The sequence below is a fragment of the Aegilops tauschii genome, chromosome 5 (assembly GCF_002575655.3).
Source record: "Aegilops tauschii subsp. strangulata cultivar AL8/78 chromosome 5, Aet v6.0, whole genome shotgun sequence".
Classification (NCBI taxonomy): domain Eukaryota; kingdom Viridiplantae; phylum Streptophyta; class Magnoliopsida; order Poales; family Poaceae; genus Aegilops; species Aegilops tauschii.
The window spans coordinates 378306224-378328701 of NC_053039.3; positions in this window are offsets into that span (position 1 = coordinate 378306224).

The following is a 22478-nucleotide window of genomic DNA, read 5'->3' on the forward strand; positions in this document are numbered from 1 at the left end:
TTCAATAAACCATTCATTTTAGGTGCAAGACCATTGAAGGTATTATTCAAATAGACAGAGTAACCATTATTCTCCTTAAATGAATAACCGTATTGCGATAAACATAATCCAATCATGTCTATGCTCAACGCAAACACCAAATAACAATTATTTAGGTTTAACACCAATCTCGATGGTAGAGGGAGCATGCGATGCTTGATCACATCAACCTTGGAAACACTTCCAACACAAATCGTCATTTCACCTTTAGCTAGTCTCCGTTTATTCCGTAGCCTTTTATTTCGAGTTACCAACACTTAGCAACCGAACCGGTATCTAATACCCTGGTGATGCTATGAGTACTAGTAAAGTACACATTAATATAATGTATATCCAATATACTTCTGTCGACCTTGCCTGCCTTCTGATCTACCAAGTATCTAGGGTAGTTCTGCTTCAGTGACCGTTCCCCTCATTACAGAAGCACTTAGTCTCGGGTTTGGGTTCAACCTTGGGTTTCTTCACTAGAGCAGCAACTGATTTGCCATTTCATGAAGTATCCCTTCTTTCCCTTGCCCTTCTTGAAACTAGTGGTTTTACTAACCATCAACAATTGATGCTCCTACTTGATTTCTACTTTCGCGGTGTCAAACATCGCGAGTTGCTCAAGGATCATCATGTCTATCCCTGATATGTTATAGTTCATCACGAAGCTCTAATAGCTTGGTGGCAGTGACTATGGAGAACCATCACTATCTCGTCTGGAAGATTAACTCCCACTCGATTCAAGCAATTGTAGTACTTAGACAATCTGAGCACATGCTCAACGATTGAGCTTTTCTCCCTTAGTTTGCAGGCTTAAGAAACTTGTCAGAGGTCTCATGCCTCTTGACGTGGGCACTAGTCTGAAATCCCGATTTCAGTCTTTGGAACATCTCATATGTTCTGCGACGTTTCAAAAACGTCTTTGGCGCCTCAATTCTAAACCGTTAGCATTACGCACTGAACTATCATGTAGTCATCAAAACGTGTATGTCAGATGTTCGCAACATCCACACACGACGCTCGAGGTTCAGCACACCGAGCGGTGCATTAAGGACATAAGCCTTCTGCGCAGCAATGAGGATAATCCTCAGTTTACGGACCCAGTCCGCATAATTTCTACTATCAACTTTCAACTAAATTTTCTCTAGGAACATATCTTAAAGAGTGGAACCAAAGCGTAAGCTATGACATAATTTGCAAAGACCTTTTGACTATGTTCATGATAATTAAGTTCATCTGATTATTTAATGAACTCCCACTTAGATAGACATCCCTCTAGTCATCTAAGTGATACATGATCCGAGTCAACTAGGTCGTGTCCGATCATCACGTGAGACGGACTAGTCATCATCGGTGAACATCTTCATGTTGATCGTATCTACTATACGACTCATGTTCGACCTTTCGGTCTCTTGTGTTCCGAGGCCACGTATGTACATGCTAGGCTCGTCAAGTCAACCTAAGTGTTTCGCATGTGTAAATCTGGCTTACACCCGTTGTATGCGAACGTTGGAATCTATCACACCCGATCATCACGTGGTGCTTCAAAACAATGAACCTTCGCAACGGTGCACAGTTAGGGGGAACACATCTCTTGAAATTTTAGTGAGGGATCATCTTATTTATGCTACCGTCGTTCTAAGCAAATAAGATGTAAACATGACAAACATCACATGCAAATCATAAAGTGACATGATATGGCCAATATCATCTTGCGCCTTTTGATCTCCATCTTCGAGGCGCGGCATGATCACCTTCGTCACCGGCATGACACCATGATCTCCATCATCATGATCTCCATCATCGTGTCTTCATGAAGTTGTCTCGCCAACTATTACTTCTACTACTATGGCTAACGGTTAGCAATAAAGTAAAGTAATTACATGGCGTTTTTCATTGACACGCAGGTCATACAATAAATTAAGACAACTCCTATGGCTCCTGCCGGTTGTCATACTCATCGACATGCAAGTCGTGATTCCTATTACAAGAACATGATCAGTCTCATACATCACATATATATAATTCATCACATCCTTTTGGCCATATCACATCACATAGCATACCCTGCAAAAACAAGTTAGACGTCCTCTAATTGTTGTTGCATGTTTTACGTGGCTGCTATGGGTTTCTAGCAAGAACGTTTCTTACCTACGCAAAAGCCACAACGGTGATATGCCAATTCCTATTTACCCTTCATAAGGACCCTCTTCATCAAATCCGATCCGACTAAAGTGGGAGAGACAGACACCCGCTAGCCACCTTATGCATCAAGTGCATGTCAGTCGGTGGAACCTGTCTCACGTAAGAGTACGTGTAAGGTCGGTTCGGGCCGCTTCATCCCACAATGCCGCCGAATCAAGATAAGACTAGTAACGGCAAGCAAATTGAACAAATCATCGCCCACAACTACTTTGTGTTCTACTCGTGCGTAGAATCTACGCATAGACCTAGCTCATGATGCCACTGTTGGGGAACGTAGCAATAATTCAAAAAAATTCCTACGTGTCACCAAGATCAATCTAGGAGATGCTAGCAACGAGAGAGAGGGAGTGCATCTTCATACCCTTGAAGACCGCTAAGCGGAAGCGTTGCAAGAACGCGGTTGATGGAGTCGTACTCGCGGCGATTCAAATGACGGAAGATCCGATCTAGCGCCGAATGGACGGCGCCTCCGCGTTCAACACACGTACAGCCCGGGGACGTCTCCTCCTTCTTGATCCAGCAAGGGGAGAGGAGAAGTTAAGGGAGAACTCCGGCAGCACGACGGCGTGGTGGTGGAGCTTGTGGTATTCCTGCAGGGCTTCGCCAAGCTCTACGGAGGAGAAGGAAGAGTTGGAGGAGGAGAGGGCTGCGCCAGGCAAGGGGTGCTGCTGCCCTCTCTCTCCCTCCCTATATATAGGGGGAAGGGGGTGGAGGAGGCGCCCTAGGGGAGGGGCGGCGGCCAAGGGGAAACCCTAGATGGGTTCTGGGCGCCCCCACCCCTAGGAGACTTGCCCCCCAAGCCAGGAGGGGCGGCTGCCCTAGGGGAGGTGCCCCCATCTCTCCTGGTTACGTGAGAGGGGTTGGGAGGGGCGCACAGCCCCTTAATGGGCTGGTTTTCCCCTTCCCCTTGGCCCATAAGGCCCCCCAACGCTTGCCGGAGCCTCCGAAACCCCTTTCGGACATGCTGGCCATAGCCTGGTACCCCCGGAACACTTCCGGACTCCAATACCCTTCGTCCAATATATCGATCTTCACCTCCGGACCATTCCGAAGTTCCTCGTCACGTCCGGGATCTCATACGAGACTCCGAACAACCTTCGGTAACCACATACTATTTCCCATAACAACTCTAGCGTCACCGAACCTTAAGTGTGTAGACCCTACGGGTTCGGGAATCATGCAGACATGACCGAGACATCTCTCCGGCCAATAACCAACAATGGGAGCTGGATACCCATGTTGGTTCCCACATGTTCCACGATGATCTCATTGGATGAACCACGATGTCGGGGATTCAATCAATCCTGTATACAATTCCCTTTGTCTATCGGTATGTTACTTGCCCGAGATTCGATCGTCGGTATCCCAATACCTCGTTCAATCTCGTTACCGGCAAGTCTCTTTACTCGTTCCGTAACGCATGATCCCGTGACTAACTCCTTAGTCACATTGAGCTCATTATGATGATGCATTACCGAGTGGGCCCAGAGATACCTCTCCGTCATACGGAGTGACAAATCCCAGTCTCGATTCGTGCCAACTCAACAGATACTTTCGGAGATACCTGTAGCGCACCTTTATAGCCACCCAGTTACGTTGTGACGTTTGGTACACCCAAAGCATTCCTACGGTATCCGGGAGTTGCACAATCTCATGGTCTAAGGAAATGATACTTGACATTAGAAAAGCTCTTAGCAAACGAACTACACGATCTTGTGCTATGCTTAGGATTGGGTCTTGTCCATCACATCATTCTCCTAATGATGTGATCCCATTATCAATGTCATCCAATGTCCATGGTCAGGAAACCACGACCATCTATTGATCAACGAGCTAGTCAACTAGAGGCTTACTAGGGACATGTTCTGGTCTATGTATTCACACATGTATTACGGTTTCCAGTTAATACAATTATAGCATGAACAATAGACAATTATCATGAACAAGGAAATACAGTAATAACCATTTTATTATTGCCTCTAGGGCATATTTCCAACAACGTGGACAACACTCTCCCCTCTCTTTGCTATGCATCACCATGATCTTGTGTGTGCGTAGGAATTTTTTTGAAATTACTATGTTCCCCAACAGTGGCATCCGAGCCAGGTTTTATGCGTAGATGTTGTACGCACGAGTAGAACACAAGTGAGTTGTGGGCGATATAAGTCATACTGCTTACCAGCATGTCATACTTTGGTTCGGCGATATTGTTGGATGAAGCGGCCCGGACCGACATTACGCGTACGCTTAGGCGAGACTGGTTCTACCGACGTGCTTTGCACACAGGTGGCTGGCGGGTGTCAGTTTCTCCAACTTTAGTTGAACTGAGTGTGGCTACGCCCGGTCCTTGCGAAGGTTAAAACAGCACCAACTTGACAAACTATCGTTGTGGTTTTGATGCGTAGGTAAGAACGGTTCTTGCTCAGCCCGTAGCAGCCACGTAAAACTTGCAACAACAAAGTAGAGGACGTCTAACTTGTTTTTGCAGGGCATGTTGTGATGTGATATGGTCAAGGCATGATGCTATATTTTATTGTATGAGATGATCATGTTTTGTAACCGAGTTATCGGCAACTGGCAGGAGCCATATGGTTGTCGCTTTATTGTATGCAATGCAATCGCCCTGTAATGCTTTACTTTATCACTAAGTAGTAGCGATAGTCGTAGAAGCATAAGTTGGCGGGACGACAACGATGCTACGATGGAGATCAAGGTGTCGCGCCGGTGACGATGGTGATCATGACGGTGCTTCAGAGATGGAGATCACAAGCACAAGATGATGATGGCCATATCATATCACTTATATTGATTGCATGTGATGTTTATCTTTTATGCATCTTATACTGCTTAGATCGACAGTAGCATCATAAGATGATCTCTCACTAAATTAGCAAGGTATAAGTGTTCTCCCTGAGTATGCACCATGCGAAAGTTCTTCGTGCTGAGACACCACGTGATGATCGGGTGTGATAGGCTCTACGTTCAAATACAACGGGTGCAAAACAGTTGCGCACGCGGAATACTCAGGTTAAACTTGACGAGCCTAGCATATAACAGATATGGCCTCGGAACACTGAGACCGAAAGGTCGAGCGTGAATCATATAGTAGATATGATCAAGATAGTGATGTTCACCATTGAAACTACTCCATCTCACGTGATGATCGGACATGGTTTAGTCGATATGGATAACGTGATCACTTAGAGGATTAGAGGGATGTCTATCTAAGTGGGAGTTCTTAAGTAATATGATTAATTGAACTTAAATTTATCATGAACTTAGTCCTGGTAATATTAGCATATCTATGTTGTAGATCAATAGCTCGCGATGTTGCTCCATGTTTATTATTATTTATTGATATGTTCCTAGAGAAAAATATGTTGAAAGATGATAGTAGCAATGATGCGGACTTGGTCCGTGATTTGAGGTTTATCCTCATTGCTGCACAGAAGAATTATGTCCTTGATGCACCACTAGGTGACAGACCGATTACAGGAGCAGATGCAGACGTTATGAACGTTTGGCAAGCTCGATATGATGACTACTTGATAGTTTAGTGCACCATGATTTACGGCTTAGAATCGGGACTTCAAAAATGTTTTGAATGCCACGGAGCATATAAGATGTTCCAAGAGTTGAAATTGGTATTTCATACTCATGCCCGTGTCGAGAGGTATGAGACCTCTGACAGTACTTTGCCTACAAGATGGAGGAGAATTGCTCAGCTAGTGAGCATGTGCTCAGATTGTCTGAGTACTACAATCACTTGAATCAAGTGGGAGTTAATCTTCCAGATAAGATAGTGATTGACAGAGTTCTCTAGTCACTATCACCAAGTTACTAGAACTTCGTGATGAACTATAATATGCAAGGGATAACGGAAATGATTCCCAAGCTCTTCGTGATGCTGAAATCGACGAAGGTAGAAATCAAGAAAAACATCAAGTGTTGATGGTTGACAAGACCACTAGTTTCAAGAAAAGGGCAAAGGGAAGAAGGGGAACTTCAAGAAGAACGGCAAGCGAGTTGCTGCTCAAGTGAAGAAGCCCACGTCTGGACCTAAGCCTGAGACTAAGTGCTTCTACTGCAAAGGGACTGGTCACTAGAAGTGGAACTGCCCTAGATACTTGGCGGATAAGAAGGATGGCATAGTGAACAAAGGTATATTTGATATACATGTTATTGATGTGTACTTTACTAGTGTTTATAGCAACCCCTTAGTATTTGATACTAGTTCAGTTGCTAAGATTAGTAACTCGAAACGGGAGTTGCAGAATGAACAGAGACTAGTTAAGGGTGTAGTAACGATGTGTGTTGGAAGTGGTTCCAAGATTGATATGATCATCATCGCACACTCCCTATACTTTCGGGATTAGTGTTGAACCTAAATAAGTGTTATTTGGTGTTTGCGTTGAGCATGAATATGATTTGATCATGTTTATTGCAATACGTTTATTCATTTAAGAGAATAATTGTTGTTCTGTTCACATGAATAAAACCTTCTGTGGTCATACACCCAATGAAAATGGTTTGTTGGATCTTGATCGTAGTGATACACATATTCATAATATTGAAGCCAAAAGATGCAAAGTTAATAATGATAGTACAACTTATTTGTGGCACTGCCGTTTAGGTCATATTGGTGTAAAGCGCATGAAGAAACTCCATGCTGATGGGTTTTTGGAATCACTTGATTATGAATCACTTGATGCTTGCGAACCATGCCTCATGGGCAAGATGACTAAGACTCCGTTCTCCGGAACAATGGAGCGAGCAACTGATTTATTGGAAATAATACATACTGATGTATGCGATCCGATAAGCGTTGAGGCTCGCGGCGGGTATCGTTATTTTCTGACCTTCACAGATGATTTGAGCAGATATGGGTATATCTACTTAATGAAACATAAGTCTGAAACATTTGAAAAGTTCAAAGAATTTCATAGTGAAGTTGAAAATCATCGTAACAAGAAAATAAAGTTTCTACGATATGATCGTGGAGGAGAATATTTGAGTTACGAGTTTGGTCTTCATTTGAAACAATGCGGAATAGTTTTCGCAACTCACGCCACCTGGAACACCATAGCATAATGGTGTGTCCGAACGTCATAACCGTACTTTATCGGATATAGTGCAATCTATGATGTTTCTTACCGATTTACCACTATAGTTTTGGGGTTATGCATTAGAGACAGCTGCATTCACGTTAAAAAGGGCACCATCTAAATCCGTTGAGACGACACCGTATGAACTGTGGTTTGGCAAGGAACCAAAGTTGTCGTTTCTTAAAGTTTGGGGTTGCAATGCTTATAAGAAAAAGTTTCATCCTGATAAGCTCAAACCCAAATCGGAGAAATGTGCCTTCATAGGATACCCAAAGGAGACAGTTGGGTACACCTTCTATCACAGATCCGAAGGCAAGATATTCGTTGCTAAGAATGGATCCTTTCTAGAGAAGTAGTTTCTCTCGAAAGAAGTGAGTGGGAGGAAAGTAGAACTTGATGAGGTAACTGTACTTGCTCCCTTATTGGAAAGTAGTTCATCGCAGAAACCGGTTCCTGTGACACCTACATCAATTAGTGAGGAAGTTAATGATGATGATCATGAAACTTCAGATCAAGTTGTTACCGAACCTTGTAGGTCAACCAGAGTAAGATCCGCACCAGAGTGGTATGGTAATCCTATTCTGGAGGTTATGTTACTAGACCATGACGAACCTACGAACTATGAGGAAGCGATGGTGAGCCCAGATTCCGCGAAATGGCTTGAGGCCATGAAATCTGAGATGAGATCCATGTATGAGAACAAAGTATGGACTTTGATTGACTTGCCCAATGATCGGCGAGCCATTGAGATTAAATGGATCTTCAAGAGGAAGACGGACGCTGATAGTAGTGTTACTATCTACAAAGCTAGACTTGTTGAAAAAGGTTTTTGACAAAGTTCAAGGTGTTGACTACAATGAGATTCTCACTCGTATCGATACTTAAGTCTGTCCGAATCATGTTAGCAATTGTCGCACTTTATGAAATCTGGCAAATGGATAAACAAAACTACATTCCTTAATGGATTTTTAAAGATGAGTTGTATATGATGCAACCAGAAGGTTTTGTCAATCCTAAAGGTGCTAACAAAATATGCAAGCTCCAGCGATCCATCTATGGACTGGTGCAAGCATCTCGTAGTTGGAATATACGCTTTGATAAGTTGATCAAAGGATATAGTTTTATACAGACTTGCGGTGAAGCCTGTATTTACAAGAAAGTGAGTGGGAGCACTACATCATTTCTGATAAGTATATGTGAATGACATATTGTTGATCGGAAATAATGTAGAATTATTCTGCAAAGCATAAAGGAGTGTTTGAAAGGAGTTTTTCAAAGAAAGACCTCGGTGAAGCTGCTTACATATTGAGCATCAAGATCGATAGAGATAGATCAAGACGCTTGATAAGTTTTTCAATGAGTACATACCTTGACAAGATTTTGAAGTAGTTCAAAATGGAACAGTCAAAGAAAGAGTTCTTGCCTGTGTTACAAGGTGTGAAATTGAGTAAGACTCAAAGCCCGACCACGGCAGAAGATAGAAAGAGAATGAAAGTCATTCCCTATGCCTTGGCCATAGGTTCTATAAAGTATGCCATGCTGTGTACCAGATCTATTGTATACCCTACACTGATTTTGGCAAGGGAGTACAATAGTGATCTAGGAGTAGATCACTGAACAACGGTCAAAATTATCCTTAGTGGAATAAGGATATGTTTCTCGATTATGGAGGTGACAAAAAGGTTCGTCGTAAAGGGTTACATCGATGCAAATTTTGACACTAATCCAGATGACTCTAAGTCTCAATCTGGATACATATTGAAAGTGGGAGCAATTAGCTAGAGTAGCTCCGTGCAGAGCATTGTTGACATAGAAATTTGCAAAATACATACGGATCTGAATGTGGCACACCCGTTGACTAAACTTCTCTCACAAGAAAAACATGATCACACCTTAGTACTCTTTGGTTGTTAATCACATAGCGATGTGAACTAGATTATTGACTCTAGTAAACCCTTTGGGTGTTTGTCACATGACGATGTGAACTATGGGTGTTAATCACATGGTGATGTGAACTATTGGTATTAAATCACATGGTGATGTGAACTAGATTATTGACTCTAGTGCAAGTGGGAGACTGAAGGAAATATGCCCTAGAGGCAATAATAAAGTTATTATTTATTTCCTTATATCATGATAAATGTTTATTATTCATGCTAGAATTGTATTAACTGGAAACATAATACATGTGTGAATACATAGACAAACAGAGTGTCACTAGTATGCCTCTACTTGACTAGCTCGTTAATTAAAGATGGTTATGTTTCCTAGCCATTGACATGAGTTGTCATTTGATTAACGGGATCACATCATTAGGAGAATGATGTGATTGACTTGACCCATTCCGTTAGCTTAGCACTTGATCGTTTAGTATGTTGCTATTCCTTTCTTCATGACTTATACATGTTCCTATGACTATGAGATTATGCAACTCCCGTTTACCAGAGGAACACTTTGTGTGCTACCAAACATCACAACATAACTAGGTGATTATAAAGGTGCTCTACAGGTGTCTCCGAAGGTACTTGTTGGGTTGGCGTATTTCGAGATTAGGATTTGTCACTCCGATTGTCGGAAAGGTATCTCTGGGCCCACTCGGTAATGCACATCACTATAAGCCTTGCAAGCATTGCAACTAATGAGTTAGTTGCGGGATGATGTATTACGGAACGAGTAAAGAGACTTGCCGGTAACGAGATTGAACTAGGTATTGAGATACCAACGATCGAATCTCGGGCAAGTAACATACCGATGACAAAGGGAACAACGTATGTTGTTATGCGGTCTGACCGATAAAGATCTTCGTAGAATATGTGGGAGCCAATATGAGCATCCAGTTTCCGCTATTGGTTATTGACCGGAGACGTGTCTTGGTCATGTCTACATAGTTCTCGAACCCGTAGGGTCCGCACGTTTAAAGTTTGATGACGGTTATATTATGAGTTTATGTGTTTTGATGTACCGAAGGTAGTTTGGAGTCCCGGATGTGATCACGGACATGATGAGGAGTCTCGAAATGGTCGAGACATGAAGATTGATATATTGGACGACTATATTCAGACACCGGAATGGTTCCGGGGGTTATCGGATATATACCGGAGTACCGGGGGTTACCGGAACCCCCCAGGGGTTTAATGGGCCTGCATGGGCCTTAGTGGAGAAGAGGAGGGGCGGCCAGGGCAGGCCGCGCCCCCCCTCCCCCTCTAGTCCGAATTGGACAAGGAGGAGGGCGGCGCCCCCCTTTTCCTTCCTCTCTCCCTCCTCCTTCCCCCTTCTCCTAATCTAACAAGGAAGAGAGGGAGTCCTACTCCCGGTGGGAGAAGGACTCCTCCTGGCGCGCCTCCTCCTGGTCGGCCGCCTCTCCCGCCTTGCTCCTTTATATACGGGGGCAGGGGGCACCCCATAGACACAACAATTGATCTCTTGGATCTCTTAGCCGTGTGCGGTGCCCCCCTCCACCATAGTCCACCTCGATAATATCATAGCGGTGCTTAGGCGAAGCCCTGCGTCGGTAGAACATCATCATCGTCACCACACCGTCGTGCTGACGGAAATCTCCTTCAAATCTTGCCTGGATCGGAGTTCGAGGGACATCATCGAGCTGAACGTGTGCTGAACTCGGAGGTGCCGTACGTTCGGTACTTGATCGGTCAGATCGTGAAGACGTACGACTACATCAACTGTGTTGTGCTAACGCTTCCACTTTCGGTCTATGAGGGTACGTGGACAACACTCTCCCCTCTCGTTGCTATGCATCACCATGATCCTGTGTGTGCATAGGAATTTTTTTGAAATTACTACATTCCCCAATAGCAAGTAACTTTCAATGTAAGCAATTTAAGTACAAGTTACTGCAAGGAGGCACATTGGATATAAGATATAAACTTGATGATTCAATTGACTTGGCTTGAGACAATAAGAGTGATGAAGTCCCCTTAATTCTTCAAAATGTAGCCAAGTCTTCAATGCCCTCCAACAACACCTATTGATCAAGTTTGAGCTAGTTGGTCCCCAACCAAGTTGGGTCCTAAGAGGTTAGTCACAATAGGCTTGGCTACCCAGATGGTTCTTATCTTGACACCACTTTGAGTACCAACAACTTTGGCAAACACATTGCCAACCTTATCCTTCCCAAGAGAATAGATATCATCAATAATAGTTGGGTTGGATAAGTTACCACTAGTGCATGAGGAAGCAAGGTGACCTTTCTCACGACATAGTTAGCAACGTCTACTCTTCACTTTCTTCTCACTTGATTTCTCAACTTGAGAAGCATTAGCTTGAGTTTTCTTGGTAAGAGGTCTTTCTTCAACTTGAGGTTGAGCATGAGAATGAACTTGTGGCCGATTCCTTTGTTGCTTGTCACCAATGGCCTTCTTCTTCAAAGGGCAAGATCTAATATGATGCCCTTCAATTTTGCACTTGAAGCAAATGATCTTGGCCGAATTCTTGACTTCTTTTTGGACCTTCTTATTGTTGCTCTTGGACTTCTTCTTCTTATTGGAGTTAAATCCAAGTCCACCTTTGTCATTGGGGGATTTTTGCACACTCAAGATATTGTTGAGTGTGGCCTTCCCTTCATGACACTTTTCCAAGTCTTTCTTCAAAGAAGTGACTTGGGCCTTGAGCTCTTTGATTTCCTCTACATGGTTAGTCTCAACACAAGCACTAGAGGAAGTATAAGCTTCATCGTTAGAGCAACACGGCAAGGAAAGCAATTCATCACAAGATGTACCAATGCTATGCATGCATGAATCACGAGGACTAGCACAAGGCAATATAGCATTTTGACTAAAAGTAGTGCTAGTATCCACATGAGGCTCACTAGATGTTACCTTAGCAAGCATGGCCTCATGAGCTATCTTTAGCACATTATGGGATACTAGAAGATCATCATGAGAGCTTGTGAGCTTTACATGATTTTCTTCCAACATCCCATAATTGCTAGATAGCAACTCAAGTTGAGCCCTTAGCTCAACATTCTCCTTCAATATGGATGCTTCACAAGAGATAGAGTTAGTAGCACAAGCATCATCATTAACAACAAGAGGAGAAGACAACTTGGCAAGCTCTTTTGATATGAAGCTTTAAGTTGAGCATGAGACTCGGTGAGTTTGATGAGCTCACTCTTAATGACCCTTGAGCCATTTTCGAGGTGCTCAAAGTCCTCAAGGAGTTTAGCATGCGCAACTTCAAGCTCCTCATTTTTAGTTTCAAAATCATTGGCCACCTCAAGAGCTCTATCACGAGATTCCCTCACTCTAGATAATTCCAGAGCAAAAGTCTCCTCAAGAGATTCCTTGGTGGTTTGTTCAAGTTCAAGAGCTTGAGAGAGGTCCGCGATCTCATTAGCTTAATCACGCTCATGACCTTCCATTTTCTCAATGGTGACCTCATGATCCTCAAGACGAGATTCCAACTCATCAATATAATTCTTGCCCTCAATAGAAATAGACATGATTTCCATGAAGTTGGAACGAGCAATTTTATTCTTATGAAGAGCTTTAAAAATCATTTCTCCCTTAATTTTTAGGGAGGCAACATTATCATTCTCTTCATCATTATCCTCATCATCATTAGCATTAACATCATCATCAAGAGACATATTGGCGTTCAAAGTAGGAGATACCTTTGAAGCCTTAGCCATAAGGCATAAAGCAATAGATGATGATGTAGGATCCCTTGAAGCACCATTTAAGACCACATCTTGTTCCATGGAGTGTTGAGTTTCCTCTACATTGTTAGCACAACAACTCGAGGAAATAGATACATTTTTATCATGCAACAAGTCATAGCAAGCATATCATCACGAGATTTGAGCAAGCAATTTCTACATGATATGCAAGGACTATCAACACAAGCATGTGAAACATGTAAGGTGCTCGAAGTGTTAAATTCCAAAGAAAGACCATTGCAATAAGATAATGATGAAGGATCACCAAGAACAAGCACACTATCATCATTGCAATGACCAACACTACTCACCATAGCATTACCTTGTGGCAATCCACATGTAGGTGAAGTAGAAGAAGTTGAGAAGGCAACACGGCCAGAGGTGGAGGGAGAACAATCATCCCCACAAATCTTGGACACACCATATTTATCTTGAAGCTTTGTCCACAACTCATGAGCATCCCGGAACGGCATGAGTTGAAATATAACTACATTGCTCAAAGCATCGAAAAGCACATTAGAAGCTTGAGCATTGAGATAAGAGTTTTTCTCATCCTCTAAAGATAATCTTTGGGGATCCTTTGGAGGAGAAAAACCCATATCTACAATTCGCTCTAAATTTGGGTCCATGACCCTAAAGAGATTAAGCATGTGAATTGCCCAAACATCAAAATTTGTGCCATCGAAACTAAGAGTGTCAGAGAATCCTAAACCCCTAGTCGACATCATTACTCTCTAGGCGGTTAAGCCTAACAAAGAGAGACAAGTCTCTGATACCAATTGAAAGATTGAGGATGTCGCCTAGAGGGGGGGTGAATAGGCACCTTAAAATAATTACGGTTTAGGCTTGAACAAATGCGGAATAAACCTAGCGGTTAATTTGTCAAGCACAAAACCTACAACAACTAGGCTCACCTATGTGCACCAACAACTTAAGCTAAGCAAGATAAACAACTATGAGATAGCAAGATATATGATAAGAAACAATATGGCTATCACAAAGTAAAGTGCATAAGTAAAGGGCTCGGGTAAGAGATTACTGAGGCACGCGGAGACGACGATGTATCCCGAAGTTCACACCCTTGTGGATGCTAATCTCCGTTTGGAGCGGTGTGGAGGCACAATGCTCCCCAAGAAGCCACTAGGGCCACCGTAATCTCCTCACGCCCTCGCACAATGCAAGATGCCGTGATTCCACTAAGGGACCCTTGAGGGTGGTCACCGAACCCATACAAATGGCAACCCTTGGGGGCGGTCACCGAACCCGTACACTTTGGCAACCCTTGGGGGCGGTCACCGGTACCCGTCAAATTGCTTGGGGCGATCTCCACAACCTAATTGGAGACCCCGACGCACCCGGAGCTTTACACCACAATGATTGAGCTCCGAACACCACCAACCGTCTAGGGCACCCAAGCACCCAAGAGGAACAAGCTCAAGGGTACCAAGCACCCAAGAGTAATAATCTTCTCAACTTGTAACTTCCATGTATCACGCGGAGAACTCAAACCGATGCACCAAACGCAATGGCAAGGGCACACGGAGTGCCCAAGTCCTTCTCTCTCAAATCCCACCGAAGCAACTAATGCTAGGGAGGAAAATGAGAGGAAGAACAACAAGGAGAACACCAAGAACTCCAAGATCTAGATCCAAGGGGTTCCCCTCACATAGAGGAGAAAGTGATTGGTAGAAATGTGGATCTAGATCTCTTCTCTCTTTTCCCTCAAAAACTAGCACGAATCCATGGAGGGGTTGAGAGTTAGCAAGCTCGAAGAAGGTCAACAATGGGGGAAGAACACGAGCTCAAAGGATAAGGTTCAGTGGGGAAGAAGACCCCCTTTTATAGGTGGGGAAAAATCCAACCGTTATGCTCACAGCCCGCACAGAGCGGTAGTACCGCTCGTCCTCATGGTACTACCGCTAGGGGTAGCGGTACTACCGCTAAGGGTAGCGGTACTACTGGTTGCGAGCGGTACTAAAAAAATACATCCGTGCCTACCACCGCTGGACTTGTGACGAGTTTTTGGTCCGGAGCGGAAGTAGCCATGGAAGTAGCCGCGGTAGTACCACTCCCAAGAGCGGTAGTAAAAAATTACAGCTCCCACGAGCGGTAGTACCACTGCAGCTTTTATAAGGACACCAAAACGGACACAACTTCTGCAAACGGACTCCGAATTCAACGAAACCAAGTTTGTTGGAAACCTAGTGACAAGGGCTAACAAAATATTGATAGAAATAACAATAAGATGCAAATTAGAAAAGGCCCATAAGAAAATGGTGAGAACCCTTCCTCGAATAAGACCAGTAAAACCTCCAACACCGAAAATGCAATGGAATAAGCATGTGAACTCCGTTTTCAATGAACTCGAGCATGTCATCAAGATGACCATAAGCTCTAAGACTCACAAAGAGAACCAAACAAGAACCAAGAAAGATGATGCAAGGATGCAATGGTCTGAGCTCTCTACGAACGATACGATCAAGCTACCAACTTGAGAGCCCCCCTTGATAGTACGGCAAACGATCCTATAACCCGGTCTCCCAACTACCACCATGAGACCGGTAAAATGGAAAACCTATCAAGGGAAAACCTTTTCCTTGCACATGATCCACTTGAGCTAGATGATGACGATCTTGTCCTCCTCAAGATGGACCACCTTTCTTGATTGCGTTGGGTCGATGGAGACTAGATGATTGCTCCCCCATACTCCACTATGGGTGCGCCACTCTTCGGCACATCTTCACAAGTCCATTGACACCACAATGGATGGCAAGCTTCAAGCACTTGATCTCTTCGTGATGCTACACTTGAACTTGCACACGACAATCTTGATGACGATCACCACTTGATGTCATCCTTTCCATGGTTGTATGATATCTTCCTCTTGACGCAAGCCCATGGACACGTACCTAACCCCACATAGAACTCTCACATAGACCATGGGTTAGTACACAAAGTGCAATGGACAATGCTTACCATACCATGGGATCACTTGATCCCTCTCGGTACTTCTTCTACACTTTGTGAGCTGATCAACTTGATTCACTCTTGATTAGTCTTGATCAACCTTGAATCTTTCCAACTCTCTTAATTTGGATGATGTCTTGAAGGTAAACATGAATGATCACACAATCTTCTTCTTCAAGACATGCTTGCAATAAGCTCAACACTCACATGACCAATCTTTGGATAATTCCTTAATAGCACCTTGGTCAACTCATAAACTCCTTGAAACCAACACATGGACTTCAAGAAATGCCTATGGACAAATCCTTCAAACATAAATCAATGCAACCATTAGTCCATACAGAATGTCATCAATTACCAAAACCACACATGGGGGCACCGCATGTCCTTTCAACCGTCCACTGTCCCGGGGCTGAATTAAACTGCGAGGAGATAGGTCATTATGTTTCATGGCTTGAGTATCTTCATACTGTCAAGACAAATTATTTTTCTGGACTTAAAAATCTTAGTACTCAAAACGTGCGACAAATAGTGTTCGTATTGAACTACGGTCACATCTATTTAGGAAAGATGGTAAGATTTTTACTATTTGTCCTCAGGGCACCTTTTGCATACATTATTTTTTAAGCTAAACTTCATTGCTAAGTATGTTACTACGATGTTCTTCAACAGGGACTCCCGATGAATGTTGTGCCTCATTGGATCGAGACTAAAGGTCGCATGAGAATGGTTACCGCCAAGACATCCTACATTGCACTTTAGTGCATTCAGGATTTGTCAAAGCGAGGAAGTCTTAATAGTCAAAGACTGTAGCAAAATTGTGAAGGATCGCAGAGAAGTACTAGGGGGCAGCAATCAGAAGCGCAGCCCACAATTAGGAGACAGGTGAAGGAAATATGCCCTAGAGGCAATAATAAAGTTATTATTTATTTCCTTATATCATGATAAATGTTTATTATTCATGCTAGAATTGTATTAACCGGGAAACATAATACATGTGTGAATACATAGACAAACATAGTGTCACTAGTATGCCTCTACTTGACTAGCTCATTAATCAAAGATGGTTGAGTTTCCTAAACCATAGACATGAGTTGTCATTTGATTAACGGGATCACATCATTAGGAGAATGATGTGATTGACTTGACCCATTCTGCTAGCTTAGCACATGATCGTTTAGTTTACTGCTATTGCTTTCTTCATGACTTATACATGTTCCTATGACTATGAGATTATGCAGCTCCCAATTACCGGAGGAACACTTTGTGTGCTACCAAATGTCACAACGTAACTGGGTGATTATAAAGGTGCTCTATAGGTGTCTCCGATGGTACTTGTTGAGTTGGCATAAATCAAGATTAGGATTTGTCACTCGATTGTCGGAGAGGTATCTCTGGGCCCTCTCGGTAATGCACATCACAATAAGCCTTGCAAGCAATGCGACTAATGAGTTAGTTGCGGGATGATGCATTACGTAACGAGTAAAGAGACTTGCCGGTAACGAGATTGAGCTAGGTATTGAGATACCGACGATTGAATCTCGGGCAAGTAACATACCGATGACAAAGGGAACAACGTATGTTGTTATGCGGTTTGACCGATAAAGATCTTCATAGAATATGTGGGAGCCAATACGAGCATCCAAGTTCCGCTATTGGTTATTGGCCGGAGACGTGTCTCGGTCATGTCTACATAGTTCTCGAACCCGTAGGGTTCGCACGCTTAAAGTTCGGTGACGATCGATATTATGAGTTTTTGTGTTTTGATGTACCGAAGGTAGTTCGGAGTCCCGGATATGATCACGGACATGACGAGGAGTCTCGAAATGGTCGAGACATAAAGATCGATATATTGGACGACTATATTCGGACACCAGAAGTGTTCCGGGTGGTTTCGGAGAAAACTGGAGTACCGGAGGGTTACCGGAACCCCCCGGGAGAAATAGTGGGCCTTATGGGCCTTAGTGGAGAGAGAGAGGGCTGGCCTATGGCAGGCCGCACGCCCCTTCCCCTCTAGTCCGAATTGGACTAGGAGAGGGGGGCGGCGGCCCCCTTTCCTTCTCCCTCCCCCCTTCCTTTCCCCCTCCTAGTAGGAGTAGGAAAGAGGGGAGTCCTACTTCTACTAGGAGGAGGACTCCTCCTCCTGGCGCGCCCTACAGGGGCCGGCCGGCCTCCCTCCTTGCTCCTTTATATACGGGGGCAGGGGGCACCTCTAGACACACAAGTTGATCTGTTGATCTCTCCCAGCCGTGTGCGGTGCCCCCCTCCACCATAATTCACCTCGATCTATCGTAGCGGTGCTTAGGCGAAGTCCTGCGTCGGCAGCATCATCATCACCGTCATCACGCCGTCGTGCTGACGAAACTCTCCGGCGAAGCTTTGCTGGATCGGAGCTCGCGGGACGTCATCGAGCTGAACGTGTGCTGAACTCGGAGGTGCCGTGCGTCCGGTACTTGGATCGGTCGGATCGTGAAGACGTACGACTACATCAACCGCGTTGTGCTAACGCTTCCGCTTTCGGTCTACGAGGGTACGTGGACACACTATCCCCTCTCGTTGATATGCATCACCATGATCCTGTGTGTGCGTAGGATTTTTTTTTGAAATTACTACGTTCCCCAACAACAGGTTCATCTGCATGCTCCAATACGATGAAGCGGGAGTGCTACACATGTTTTATGTTATTTTACCTGAGAGAGAGCAGTAGGAGTGATTAGCTAGTTAGAATGAGTTTGAAGATGATGATGTGCTACACTATGACTATGATGATTAAATAGCTAGTTTTGGTGGTAATGACTATGATGATTATTAGTAGCTAGTGTTGCTGGTGATTAGATAGCTACCGTAGCTAGTGTTGGTGGTGATTAGCTAGCTAGAATGAGTTTGAAGATGATGATGTGCTACACTATGACTATAATTATTAAATAGCTAGTGATGGTGGTAATGACTATGATGATGATTAAATAGCTTGTATTGGCGGATTAGATTTAAGTGGAGGCAACATGTGGTGCACATTGAAAGTACTACTAGTCCAAACTAGATCAAAGTTTGGATTAGTGGTATACTTTCGACATGCACGGATGCACCACATGTTGCCTCCACTTAAACCTAATCCACCTTCATTTCACACACTGTTATGGACATAATGATATAACAACCTTATAATTGGTATTTTACCAAAAAATTTATAACGGCGTATAAATACATTAAAAATAAATAAAAAATGAAAAACAGAATACTAGTAGCGATGGACAGGAAACACGCTACTACTAATTAGATTAGCAGTAGCACGGGACAAAACGAACGCTACGGCTATATGTCTTAGCAGTAGCGTGCGTCGCAGGCGCTACTGCTAAGGAATAGCTGTAGCACCTTACTAGTAGCGCGGTGACCCGCGTACTAGTAGGCACTAAACCCGCGCTACTACTAGGCTTTTCTCTAGTAGTGTCCTTACGTGGAAGCCGGGAATCGGGTGCGTGGCAGACGCGCGCGGCGACTCTGGCAGCACCATCCGAGGAAACGTGGACGAAATCGTTCTGGCAGCGGCCATGGCGGCGCCGACGAGCCTGTGCTGGCCAGGGTTTAACCCTAGGTAGATCAGGGCCTCCTTCTTTGCCTCCGCGACTCGGGTGTTGGTTTCCTCCTACTGTGCGGCGACGGTGAGGATGGCGACGGCCACTGCTTCGTCCCTTGCGTCCGCCACGTGCCTCCGGCCCTTCCTCTTGGCCGACTGCAGGACCCGCTCCTTCGACGTCAGCTACTTCTTCTGCTTGGGCGGCGCGAGGCTTGCCTTTGCCGGAGGAGGCAGAGGTGAGGCCGGACGAAGCGAGGGAGGTGAGGCGGGTGGCGACATCTGAGGGTGTCGTCCATGGCGAGGCTGGGAGCGCGAGCGGGCGGGCGGTTTTGGAAAATTGGAGGGAGATGCTGGTCGCTTTGCCACCGACTGGCGGGCCAGGGGGATGAGTAGGCGCACGCCGTGCGCGTCCGCACCGACACAAATTTAGCCCAAAATTGGATCGGGAATGGGCCGGTAGGCGGACGAAAAACGGGCACGCTTTCGTTTGGGTTGGTGTGTTAGACCGACTTTTTTGTGCGTGACGATCCAAACAGATAAGCGCACATGAAGTGGATTGGCGCGTTGAAGTTGCTCTGACCTGACGTGAAACAAAGCGTGCTAGCTGCGAAAAACTGAAACGTGACAGAGGCTTGTGGTTTTTATTCAACAATGTTCGGCCGCGTCTGAAACTCTGAACCCGCGGTTGGCGCGTAGCGTGCGCAATGAAAGCGAGCAACGGGTCCGACCCGAACCTGACCAGACTGCCGCCGGACGAGCCACGGTCGGGGTCACGTGAGCGCAAGGCCGGGGGCCCCGGCCGCCTGGGCGGGTCGCAGTCGACGGCACGCCCACGTGACCGCGCTAAACGCCTTCGGGTCTTCCCCTCCGACGGGCCCCCCTGCCCCTACGCGCCCCACGATTCGAAGGCCGGCGCGAGACGTGACCGAAGCAGCGTCCCGCCACACACACAGACGTCGCTGTGCGGGCGCGTGGGCCGCGACCGACCGACCCCTCACGTGCCCGGTTCGCTGCGTCCTTGTCTTTCGGTTCGGCCGCGGCGTACGCCTCCTCGTCGATCATGGACCCGCCCCGCCCTGCGCCCGTGGTCTACCACCACGGCCGTACCGGCGCCGGTATCAACCGTGCCACTGTGCCATGCGTGACCTCACAGGCGAGACCGGTCCATATCATCTACCCAGAGCGCCAGGTCGCCTGCTGGCCCGGTCTCGTGCAGGCCGGGAACCCGGGGCAGGACCAGCACCGGTGCGTTGGCCGGCCACATGACCACCGGCCGCTGGGCGCCCACACCACACGTGACCCGCCGCGCGCTGGCCGGCCCATGCCCATCCCACCCTCCTCCCTCCCACTCAGAGTACTCCTCCCACTCACGCCGCACTCCACAACCCACGCGTCGACGCCCGGCACCAGCAAGGATCCATCCATCATCAACCCTCCCTCCCGCGCTAATCACCCCTCACATGCACGCATGAGGCCCGGATCAGCGGAGCGATCGCATTTAATTACAGATCCCTAAGCCGATTTTCTTAAAGGATCAGAAGGCCCTGCAGCCGCAGGGAATGTCGTCTAGTTGAGCCGAGCGAGCCACGGTAAAGAGGCACACACAAAGCACAGAGCCGTGCTTTGCCCATCTGTAAACCCATTTTAAAACACCTAAGCAGCTAAGCTTGAGCCCTTTAATTATCCCTTGGAATCTTCCACTCTGTCAAGGTGTCGACAGCCTCTTTAGCTACTATATCCTAATCTATGAATTTAGTAAGTTAATTGCGTGCTGCTTTGCGAGGGAAGGTGCGCTGCATGCTTAGCTAGCCAACATGCGCTGCATACTTAACTATCTTCTCTCTCTCCGTCCAAAGGACAACGACGACGGGTGCGTGCTCTTTGTTTACGCTCGGCTTGCCGGCCTTTTGTGGCCGGCGGTGTGGCATGGGCGTCTCCAACCTTTGTTTTCCGGTAGACGGACAAGTAGGTTTGTCGTAGTGGTCATGTGACTCTCCATGATTAGACGTCATTAGCTACGACGCCATCATCATTTTCTCCAGCGTCTCCTTCCCCTTTTGAAGGCTCCGCGTTCACATCGCTGCCTCTACATGCATGCACGAGAGAGAGCACCGTAGGTGTGCGTTGGTGTCGTCTAATTAAGCTTGTTTCGTGATCAAAAGTCTGAATAAACAAGGTGTAGGAAGGAAAAGAAAAGTGGGGAGAAGGCGGTGCACACATGGTGGGATGCTGCGCGCATGATGGTGCTGCGGACGTAGCCAAAGATGAAGCTATTGAAAAAAGCCCGCGTATAGGTTAAAATAAAAAGGGGCTCCGACATGACAACGCAACTGGCAAAAGCACGGCGATCTGCGCTGTTTGCTGCACAAGCAAAATATTAGCAGAGAGGAAAAGGACGAATGATTGTTCTGCTGTTTGACAAGTTCAATCCATCCAACAACCCAATTAATTTACTACTGTATGTGTACATGTCCCAAATCCAACCGATACATCTACACCAGTGTATCAATCGAACATGTGTATCGTAGTCGACTGTTGTACGTACAAACCAGCTTTTTTCGTATGCATCGACTGGGACACCAGACAGGCTCCACCTCCATGCATGGCCTGTTTGCTCGTCTCGATCCATTGATCGCCCAGCGGCCCAGCCGGCCGGCCAGTGGCCCATTGCGCTCGAGTTTTTGCAGACAGATCTCGCGGGCGACAGGCACAGCGTACGTGCCATGCGTGCACGTACTGGTGCCACGTGCGGGGCTGTCAGCGTACGTACGCCACGCTCTGCATGCGATCCCCACCGCAGACCCGCAGTGATTCCGGAAGTGGTCCTCCCGCGCACGCCGGTCCATGCACACACGGCCGTGGTGATGAGCGGACTGGCTCCGGTGGATCGATCGGGCGCGGCCGAGACGGACGGGACGTGCTGTTGGCT